Source organism: Fragaria vesca, linkage group LG4 (assembly GCF_000184155.1).
Source record: "Fragaria vesca subsp. vesca linkage group LG4, FraVesHawaii_1.0, whole genome shotgun sequence".
NCBI lineage: Eukaryota > Viridiplantae > Streptophyta > Magnoliopsida > Rosales > Rosaceae > Fragaria > Fragaria vesca.
In genome coordinates this window covers 7494076-7505948 of record NC_020494.1, presented here as the reverse complement: position 1 = coordinate 7505948, position 11873 = coordinate 7494076, and positions in this window count along the sequence as shown.

Genomic DNA, 11873 nt, shown 5'->3' with positions numbered 1-11873 from the left:
CATATGAAAAAGTGATGTCATCTTTGTTTCAAATATGTGCAAATCAGACAAACAATGTGATGTTTGTCATTTGTCAAAATCTTCTAGATTGCCTTTTCCAAATTCTCTATCAAGGGCTCATGCATAGACCTTTTGAAATTGTTCATTCTGACCTTTGGGGTCCTGTTCTTGAGTCACATGATAGTTTTAAGCATTTTATAATCTTTGTTGATGATTTTACAAGGATTACTTGGTTATATCTTTTGAAATTCAAACGTGAAGCTCTGAATGTTTTTAAGGATTTTCATAATCTTGTTCAGACTCAGTTCTCATCAGTTATTCATGTTTTAAGATCTGATAATGGTTCTAAGTATATGTCCAATAACATGTGTCAATACTTGAGCACACATAGAATTTTACATCAGACTAGTTGTGTTGGTACTGCTCAGCAAAATGGAATTGCTGAAAGGAAAAATCAGGATCTCCTTGAGAAAACAAGAGCTCTAATGTTTCAAATGAATGTACCAAAGATCTTTTGGTCTCAAAGTGTGCTCACTGCCACTTATCTCATTAATCAATTACCTAGTAGAGTGTTTGGTGGCAAATCTCCTCTTGAAGTGTTGAAAGGAATGAAAATTGATATCTCTCACCTTAAAGTGTTTGGTGGTGTTTGCTTTGTTCACATACAAGCTAATAAAAGAGGGAAACTTGATCCTCGGGCTGAAAAGTGTGTGTTTTTGGGGTATTCATCCATCAAAAAGGGTACAAATGCTACAACCTTTCTTCTAGAAGGATTATTGTTTCCAAGGATGTTAGATTTGATGAGAATTTGATGAGAATACTTCTTTCTTTGCTGGGAAATCAGATGGTTACAGTCAGCGGGAGTCTTTATTTGATCTGTTTCCAACACCCAATCTTTCTGTCGATGAGGATAGCAGACAACCTTTCCATCCTACTGTTCCAGTTCTAGCTTCAAGTTTCAGTCATCCTGTTGTTAGGGATTCCAGTCAATCTTCTCATTCTACTGCTCTAGTTTCAGAAGTTCAGGCAATGCCTCTTGATCCAGATGTTGATCAATCTGAATTACATGTGCAACCTATTGTTGAGCCGCTTCCTTCACCTCCAGTTGTACCTCGTAGAAATGCAATGCGAGTACGAGGTCATCCAGCAAAGCTTAAGGATTATGTGACATATGTTGCGAGGTATCCAATGACTGCCTTCATCTCTTATAAAAGGTTCTCTTATACTCACTCTACCTTTTTGAGTACTCTTGATATTAATCATGAACTTCAAAGTTTTGAGGAAGCCAATAATCATGATGTATGGAAGTAAGCTATGGCTGATGAGCTTCATGCTCTTAATGAAAATAAGACATGGAGTGTGGTAAGCGTTCCTAAAGGGATGAAGGTTGTTGGTAGTAGATGGGTATACAAGACCAAGTTTCATTTTGATGGGAGTGTGGATAGACACAAGGCACGATTGGTAGCTCGTGGGTTTACTCAAACCTATGGAGTAGACTACAAGGAGATCTTTCCTCCTGTTGCGAAAATGAGCACCATAGGGTTTTGCTATCAGCTGCAGTGAACCATTTTTGGCCTCTTTACCAAATAGATGTAAAAAATGCTTTTTTACATGGTGATCTAGAAGATGAGGTGTATATGAAGCTTCCTCTTAGTCATTCTCAATCTTATGATCCGGATGCGGTGTGTAGACTTCATAAAGCAATTTATGGCTTAAAGAAATCTCCACGTGCATGGTATGCCAAACTTAGTTCAGTCCTTGAAGAAGTTGGTTTTCGTAGGAGCAATGTTGATTCCTCTCTATTTGTTTGGATTGGTTCAACTAGTAAGTTTGTTGTGCTTATTTATGTTGATGATTTGATTGTTACAGGTGATAACCTTGAAGAGATTAATGTTCTCAAACAATCTCTTTATAGCAAGTTTGCTATTAAGGATTTGAGAGTCTTTAATAAGTATTTCTTGGGAATAGAGATGGCCACTTCTCATAAATGATTGTTTTTCAATCAAAGGAAGTATACTCTTGATCTATTGAAAGATGCAGGAATGTGGGATAGCAAGCCTACCAGCACTCCCCTTGACAGCAAGTGGGATATCAGGCATGCTAGCACTCCCCTCGACAACAAGTTTCAGTTGGATGTTTCCAGTGAGTCTCTCCCGAATATCAGATTTTATCAAAGGCTTGTGGGTAAGCTTATCTATCTTACTATCACTCGACCTGATATAACTTATGCAGTAAGCATAGTAAGTCAGTTCATGCATGCTCCTACCATGGCTCATCTTCATATTGTCAAGCTCATCCTTCGCTACCTAAAAGGATATGTTGGGAGAGGAATCTTGATGAAACCAAATGGTCATACTAACATCATGGGCTACACAGATGCTGATTGGGTAGGAAATTCTCTTGATCGTAAGTCCACTACAGGTTTTTGTACCTTTGTAGGTGGTAACTTGGTCAGTTGGAGAAGCAAGAAACAAACTGTTGTTGCTCGTTCTAGTGCCGAAGCTGAATATCGAGCTATGGCTTCCACTGCTTGTGAATTTATTTGGCTGAAAGGATTGTTGTCTGATTGGGGATCTCCTAGCAACCAACCCATATCTCTTATTGTGATAATTAAGCTGCAATGCACATTGCCTCTAATCCTGTTTTTCATGAGAGAACCAAGCATATAGAGGTCAATTGTCATTATATACAAGCTCAAGTTCAGTTCAAGGTTATTGATACACATTACATTCGCAGCCAAGACCAATTGGCTAACATCTTTACCAAATCTCTTTCCGCTGCTCAATTTCATCGACTCTTGAGCAAGCTTGGCCCAATGAATCTCCTTGATCCAGCTTGAGGGGGAGTATTGGAAGTAGAAGTCTATTGTCCTTTGGATATTTTCATGTCTCACTTTCTACTGTACATCTTACATTTTACTTTACTTGTATAGCTTTTCTCTTTGTGTCCTTGTTTTCGGTTTGACAGCTATTAGAGTGACGTGAAAAGGAGAAGGAGTCTGTTCTATCTCACTTTTCTCTATATAGATTAGATTTGTAATTAATCCTTTTGTTCATCAAGAAATATATCAGAAAAACTTCCACAAGGTTTTGTGTCCAGTTTTCTTCAATATTCAAATGTGACTAAAGCACAAGAGAACTTGTCCTTAGTCCTTACCATAGTTGTGAATGGATCTCAGGAATTTGGCGAGAAAAGGCATATAATTCGACCTTTAAGATGGACAATACTATACCGCTCTACCGGAAAAAAATAGACGAGGCAACTGAGAATGAATGTCAGGTGGCAGAACAAGGAGAGAGGCGATATGTGTCCACGAGTAATCATTTTTGTCCATAAGATGGACTCCGATGGTAAAATTGCGGATGTCTTGACTGGCTCGATGACAGGACTGATAACCAAACATAATGTAGTGGTCCTTGCTGTGGTTCACCACTAAAGCTCTGCCAAGAGAACCCGGCAGCGGTGTTGCAGTGTGTATACTGTCCATCCTTTAGAAGGGAAGGCTGCATCAAAGCGCTAGATGTCGGTATTCTGAGCGGAGAGAAGGATGCTGGTATCCACACTTGCATAGCACAAATCGAAATGACTAGGAGAACCTACAAGATCATCGAATGGAGGGTGCGGCAGAATTGACCATGTTTGCTCTTTAAAGTCGAATACCTCAAAAGGCGGCAAGTACTTGAGGTCTGGGTGTAGGTTTGTTTCAGGGAATCCTAGAGCATAGAGTTTACTGTCCGGCAGAGTCATCATCATTGTTTGGGATTTCCCCTTTGAAAATCGCATCTCGCTTCTCTTCAGCTCGGGGGCATCATTGGTCTCATCAAACTCAAAAATCTCATTAGAAGCTTGATGGCCTCTGACCTTCCAGTCCTCTGGCTCTGGGAAGTGCCAGCCGCCGCCGAACATAATTTTGGACCCGGAGACACAGCAACAGCCGGCCTTATATGGGATTTTGAATTTCGGATCCGGGCTGGTGTTAAACACTTCCCGTGTTAAAGGGTTAGGGTTTGAAGAAGAAGAAGAAGAACAAGTAATAAGATGGTTGAAAACTTGAAAATGATGGATTGAACCATCCATCGTGTCGAATTATCGGACTTATGTACCTGGAAACACATGTATAGGCTCGGCATGTTGCTACCCCCTGCCGCAATCGCGTTTCTGCCTTTCTTCTCCATATCTCTCTGTAAACCCTAGGTTTCTGTTTCGTATCCTCTCAATTTTCCTTTTCCACCGAGAATATATTAGAGCCTTATTATATTAAGTTTTTTACTTATCTAAGAGACTATAAATTACTCATTATACATCTAATTAACTCTCCATGATACAAGGCGGCGGCGTGGCTAGCTAGGATCAGTGTGGTGGCGAAGCTCTCCGGCTCTCTGAGTCGTCGGGTTGCATGGACGGAGCGTGATGGCTCAGGAAAGTTGTACTCATGCATGCAGGGAGCTGGGACTCATATGTTCTGGATTGATGATGAACGAGTCATTGATGCCACGCAGGTCTTGTCAAATGTCAAGTGTGTATAATCTGACCTGATATTGCTTATCTTGTTGTTGAAGTTCCATAAACTGGTCGATTTTGCCCGTCGCTCCATCCATTCTAAATTAATAGACAAAGAAGAAGGAATAATATACAACATTACAACTCAAAGACCGCATATACAGTCCATATAATAAAGTTTAAAGCACTTCAACATGATCGATCACCAAGAAGCTAGCAACTTAGTTTACCAACCAGCATAAGATAGAACAGCGAAAGATGAGTGTTGAAAATAATGCACATTATTAATCTAAAATAGCCTACATCAATCTACAGAACTAGATTATTGAATAGAAGCCTAGAGTGTTGCAATATTAATCAAGAGATTAAGAAAAAATGATCATGAAAATGTTATACTCAAATTTAGAGCTAGCAAAAGGTCTAGCATTAGTCTAGAATAGTCACTAGATCGGAAGTACAAGACCACTAATGACGTACAAGACCACTAAATGTTGTTGTGAACATCAACTATATATATATATACGTGTGACCTCTTGTAATTATGATGAAATATATGAATGAAAGGATATAGTTGAAGCTGGCTTAAGCTAGCTAGCTAATCCTCGTCTAATATCTTTCTCCTCTAAATATTGTCTCCCAACTTATATAAAGCTCCTACATATCTTTGTCCTAGACACATTATCCTTGCCCATCACCACTAAACGCGTACGCTTCCGTACCACTCTGACGTGGTAATTAACAAGAATTATAAGAAATAAGAGTAGAGCATGGAGCTGCAACCCAGAAAACAAACACAACTTGAGAAACATGCCAATTGCCAAAACGATACTTAAGGAGCCACAAACTACTATTTGCATATGACAGTTTTCTTTTTTGGCAAAGCTTCAGAAGAGGAATGCCAGCAAGTCTGCAATATTTTGCATGCATATGAGATCGCATCGGGGCAACAGGTAAACTTGAATAAAAGTAATGTGGTTGGCATTAATGATTATGGTTTTATGCAGGGAGGTATGAGCGTGTCGTAAGAGTAAAACTAGCGTACTATCCACGCTACCAAGTACCCTAACCAGTGGCATCTTCGGCATTCCGAGTCAAGCTCCAGGCACTCATCCAGCTAGCCATATAGTTGAGTCATGATATATACAGTGCAGTTTGAAAGTGACTGCCTGCAGCTTGTCTAGGCTATTAATGCCACTGAAAAGGATGATTCTGTGATGGGAAATCTCATTGAAGAGGTTGGGGCTCTTGTTTAAGAAATTGTCTTCTCTACTTGGATTTATGTTGCTTGGATTAGCTTGGATGATTTCTATCAATTAGATTGAGTACAAACTAAGACTGTCATGTCATCATTATGTCATCCTTACTCTATCTAATGGTTATAAGACTTCCAAGCAAATCCAAGCAACTTAAATCCAAACAGAGAATCCGGATCCTTTATTTAATTAGGGAACATTCAAATTTTGTGCTTCAATATGAAGTTCCTATATATTCGTACGTGATACTTGCATCAGGGATGCCTTGTTAAGAAACCCTAATTGCTAGTCAATGAAAGTTCTTTTATTCAAAAAAAAAGGTTCTAATTTTACCCTTTATGAATTGATATTTGTTTAGTCTTTATGGTTTGAAGTCGACATCTGTTTAGTCCTTATGATTTTATTTTAATCTGAATAGTCTTTAAAGTCACGATTAATTTTTCATCCAAATAGTCATTCCGTCAATTTTCTCAGTTAAATTGCTGATGTGACCGTTAAATTGACAGAATGATCATTTGGATGAAAAATCGTGACTTTAAGGAATATTCAGATTAAAATAAAACCATAAGGACTAAACAGATGTCGACTTCAAACCACATGGACTATAAAATATTTTACCTTTTATTTATTTAAACCAAGAGACACATTTGTTGATTTTTCTTCTAATGGATTTGTCCAATTAATTAAGCATTCCCAATAATGAAAATCTACTAGCATTTTATTTGCAATGGCGTCTTGCACTTCTTGGAGGCTAAGTTAGTTGTACCTGGTAAGCATATTCGTATTACTGATATATTTTTTTGCTAATTATTGCAAGTGTAAACAAGCAATCTATCTGCGGCAGTCAGAGAAATTTGATAATTGATTTATTCCAAACAAGAAACTGTTTTCTATGCCACCGCCGTTTTGTCATTGTAATTGAGCTAGGGTGATAAGTTGACGCGAAGCAATTTATATTATCGATCTTATTCAAACAAGAGTATACTAGCCTTGCACGAGCGCGTGCGTATAAGAGCAAATAAATGAAAAATAATGTGAGTCTAGCTGTGAGTTTTCTCCATCATATATGAGAAGACAGTCTCCTACAAACCTAATGGGCGATACAAATTAATAAGAACATAAGTCTGTTGATGGGAACTTTACCCGTATGAACTCTTCCATCAATGAGAGCATCAAGTCCCAGAGGTGCACCAAGATCTATTCCCTGTGAACTTGCCAATTCGATGATCAGAATTTGAGTGGGAGTTGATGAACTTCTTTTTCTCCTTAAAACGTGGTGGAAGGTTTTGCTGACTTTTTTCGGATATAATAAAACAGCATTATCTTGCGCATGGTACTGTTAATTACTTATATACTCGCCGACCAAATAACCCATGTCACGGTTTTTTTTTTTTTTCCTTTTTCTTTCTTGTACACTACGAAATAATGCTCCATGCAGCTATAAATACAGTTACTGTTATGAACCAAAATATAAAACTCTCTCTCTCTCTCTGGCCACCACTGTATCAGAAGAACGGTTAGTTTCTTTTACTCGATCGATATTAATTGAGGTCTCTCCCATTCCCATTTTGGATCTGTTGGATAGGTACTTGTCGATAAACATTTGGTCTATTTCAAAACAATTCCGACATGTTTCAATTCAATGAAATAACTTAATAACATTTAGTTCAATTTCAGAACATTTCGGTTGTAATATTATTGACCTATTAATGGATCTTGACTTCTTATTATTCAATCAAAACATGGGTAAAAGTCTGAAAAAAAATTAATTTGCTGGCTGGAATACGATATAGAAGTATCCGGATTTGCTAAAAGAATTATGCGATAAAAGAATAGAATGCAATCGCATTATGTGTCACTCAAGCAGTATTGTGGTGCTTCTTTTATCAGTATTGTGGAAATGACTCAAGCAGACGAAGATTATGAAGGACATATAAGTGGGAATGGGACAACAGTACTGGGGGAAGAACTCAATGGAGAAAGCCGTGACGCTGCCGCAGAACATTGGTGGAATAGTTTCTTCATCCTAATATGTGCATTCTCGGTCTTCAATGACCCTATGTTCTGTTACATCAATTCCATTGATGATGAACATAAGTGCATTAATATTGACAATAAACTAGCGTGGACATATATTTACTGTCGATCAGTCACAGATGTTTTTTATCTGATCGACAGTATCATTACAATATGTGGATGTTTCAGAGGGAATGCATCCTCATTTGATCCACGGCTTGCTAACCTGTTGTCCATCTTATCTCGCTTCTACGTTTTTGTTCCCATAACGCAGGTACGTATGCTTTTTAATTTGTTAATCCTAGCCCAGTATATTGTTAATCCTAGTTATTCTAATTGGGAATTTTCCTGCTGATCAGGTACTCGTAGCCATGTTATTCATAAAAAATGGGTCAGCTCCTGTTATTTTTTTCATCCTAATGCCGGTTCAATTTGTGTTACGGATTTATCATCTTTATGATTCATTAACGCGGAGGTCTATAATATGATATAACTCCGGTTGAAAGATGGTTTAGGCCTATATTGGGCTTTGTTCCCTTCATCCTAGCATCTCGAGATGTAAGTTGGCTTTCAATTTCTGTATATCATTTTTGTCTTTTATGGTAAAACAAAATTTGACCTAGTGACGACGTAAGTCTCTCATTTGTAGGTTGTGATTTTGATCTTTTACCCATTTTCGGATTTAATAAAGGGGGAGGTGGTGATCCATTGTTTTTTTTTTTTTTTTTTTTATTTTTTTTTTAAGCAAAACCCTAAAAAGGTGCAATGAAATTTGATTGCTAACTTGTACTTTTCTGGATCTTTCAGCATTTCGGAGCCTTTTGGTATCATCTAGCAATTCATGCACAAACACTATGTTGGTTATCAACCCGTCATTTGGTCTATCCTGAAGGGTTCCATATGGAATTGTCAAGCTCATCTTTTCTTGTGACATGTAAAGCTAATCTTGCTGAAACATATCCTAAGGGAAGTAATATCTCGCGTTGGGATGATATATGCCCTGCCCTGTGAAACAAGCTGATCCAAAAACCTACGACTTTGGTATTTATTTTTTCGCTCTTCAATCTGATGTGGCTAGTTCAACACATCATATTTTAAAGCGTATGCTCCAATCTTTCTGGTGGGGCTTACGAAATTTAAGGTATATACGAAAATGCAACTATTTGTGTAATTATATTACCACTAGCCTTTATACCCGTGATACTCACGTATGAAGATGTTGTTAACATATAACGTTTTTCTTTTCTTCTTGTGAAGTACATTTTTTGTTGCAGTTATAAGTCGTAACTTCCCATAACTTTTCATGATTATCTGCACTATTTTTTAATTTTTATTTCCTTTTTGTTTTTTACAATAGTAATCCTGAATTTAATTGTTTCAATTAGTTCATAAGAGTAATAATATGGGCATAACACAATTTGGTGAATTTCTAAACCTGTGTCCGCACCAGAAACAGACTGTGTATATATATATATATATATTGCTAATTAATATAGGAGTAGGAAAGAAGTTTTTGGAAAGAAGTTTGCTTTCGTCTCATATTTGGACATATTTATTATTCATTTTTGTCTTCCTAATCGATTCATGATTTACATTGTACTTGTGTTTACATAAATTCAAGCTTCTACAATTTATTTGTCTCTTATCATTCTCTTTAAATCCTTCCCTACTGTAATTCGTTTTTTTGTTCTTTAAACATTTCTCCCTACAAACAACAAGTCAAAACCTTTAGAATTTAATATTTGAAATTATGAAAACTTTTCTCAAGAAATATTATAAAAGAAAAGCAACGGATCAATTGACAGCATCTTAAGCTACTCAAATAAGAAATAGATCCAATGAAGGTACTTCGGAAAAAAAAACATGAAAGAAATTAGTGAGCTTCGAGAAAAAATGGTTGAAACAGAAAAACCAGGTTTATCCATTAGTTTACTTACTTATAACATTGACACTAATTCTTCCAGTTGCAATTGTCGCTGTAGAAAGAACATTTTCTGCCATGAAGGTTATATAAGTGATTTGCGAAACCGAATGGGAGACATGTTCATGATTACATATATTGAGAAAGATATATTTGACGGTGAAACCATCATGAAAAGATTTCAAAATATGAGCAATCGTCTTGAACAATTATAATTGTTTTAGAGAGACTTACTTTTTGTCTTTTTCAATTATTGATATAATAATTCATACATTTTTATGTCATTCAATAGTATTCTTGTTTTTTTTTTGAATCGGCAATAGTATTCTTGTTTAAACTTTGACCCTGCTAATGATAATTTTTGACTACGCCACTGCGAACAGACCTCACAATTGTAATGTGCGGCTCAATCTCCGACCCACCAAACTCAGACCGGAGGCTCTCCATGACCTTCTTGATTGTAAGAGACACATCATCTGGTGGTATTGCCCATACTGAATACGAATGCCATTCATTGCCTACCATACGAATGCTTTAGAGAGACTTACTTTTTGTCTTTTCAATTATTGATATAATAATTCATACATTTTATGTCATTCAATAGTATTCTTTTTCTCGTTTTTTTTTTGAACCGGCAATAGTATTCTTGTTTAAACTTTGACCCTTCTAATGATAATTTTTAACTACGCCACTGCGAACAGACCTCACAATTGTAATGTGCGGCTCAATCTCTGACCCACAAAACTCAGACCGGAGGCCCTCCATGACCTTCTTGATCGTAAGCGCGCATATGACGTTTGTTTGCTTCTTTATAATATATATTGCCTTCGAATCTAAAAACTTTGGTGAAAATTAATAACCGACATGCTACTATCTATTTTATCATATGCAATGCATGCATGTATCATGTACATATAAGGTATGATGGTCTAGCTAGCCTTCTTTTTTCTTTCAAGCCATAAAAATAAATTAGATTTTAAAATTGAAGTAAATTTTTTAAGATTTATCAACAATTCAGCATTTACTTGTTCACCTTAAATTACTAGAACTCATTATAGATCAATGTTTAGTCAATATTTTCTTTTCAAATATAATAGATAATTGACAAAACAAACATCTTTCAAAATCCATTGATGTAGCTATTTGGCACTACACAAATGATAGATATTACACTGTGAAATCTGGTTACTGGTTGGCAATGGAGTTAAAACAGGTGGGAAAGAGCACGAGCAGTAGTGGTGAGAAGGATGAAACCAACTCCAATTCGGTATGGAGTATTATCTGGGGCCTCTCAGTCCCAAACAAAGTCAAGCTCTTTCTTTGGAGAGCTTGCCATGCCTTCTTGCCTTGTGTTGAGCGTTTGTTTAAACGAAAAGTGTGTTCTTCGGATATTTGTGGTAGGTGTGGTGGTGCCAGTGAATCAGTTTTACACAGTTTATGGGCTTGCCGCATAGCTCAGAAAGTGTGGAAGTATTCCTGGTTAGCTGGAGTGGTGAAGCTATGGAAATTTCAGTCTTTTAGTGATCTTTTACATAGGGTGGCTATGGAGGGCACGAATAAAGAGTTGGAATTGTTTGGATTAGTTTGCTGGTGGATCTGGAAGTGTAGGAATGATACTATTCATGGTAAGGAGGGTCTGAAGCCTGATATACTTGTCCAGCGGTGCAAGGAATGGCAGTCAGAATTAGCTCAGACTCAGAGCACTAACAAACCAATTACTGGTATTGTTATAAAGGAGATAGTGCGCACCCCACAGGTCAGTAATACTTCTAGTTCTCTATTGTATTTTGATGGGGCTGTGGATAAGTTAAATGGAAGGGTGGGAGTAGGAGCTGTGGTGTTGAACCCAGAACATGGCCTTCTAGGTGCCTTATTAGTACCACTTCCTCTTTCTCTAAACCCAAAAGCTACGGAAGCACTTGCCTTGTGGTATGGAATTGAGTATGGAAAGAAGCTGGGATTATTAAATGTTGATATAAGAGGTGATGCTCTTAATGTGCTTAATGGCTTAAATACTCGTGGCTGGGACTTCAGTGAGATAGGAGGCGTTCTTGATGCAGTGAGGTTGACTATGACTGAATTTGAGATAGTTTCGTGGAGGCATGTGAAGAAACGCTTCAATGCAGTAGCACATGAACTAGCTAGAAGGGCTTTGTCATTAGCAGAAGGTTGGTTTTGCAAAG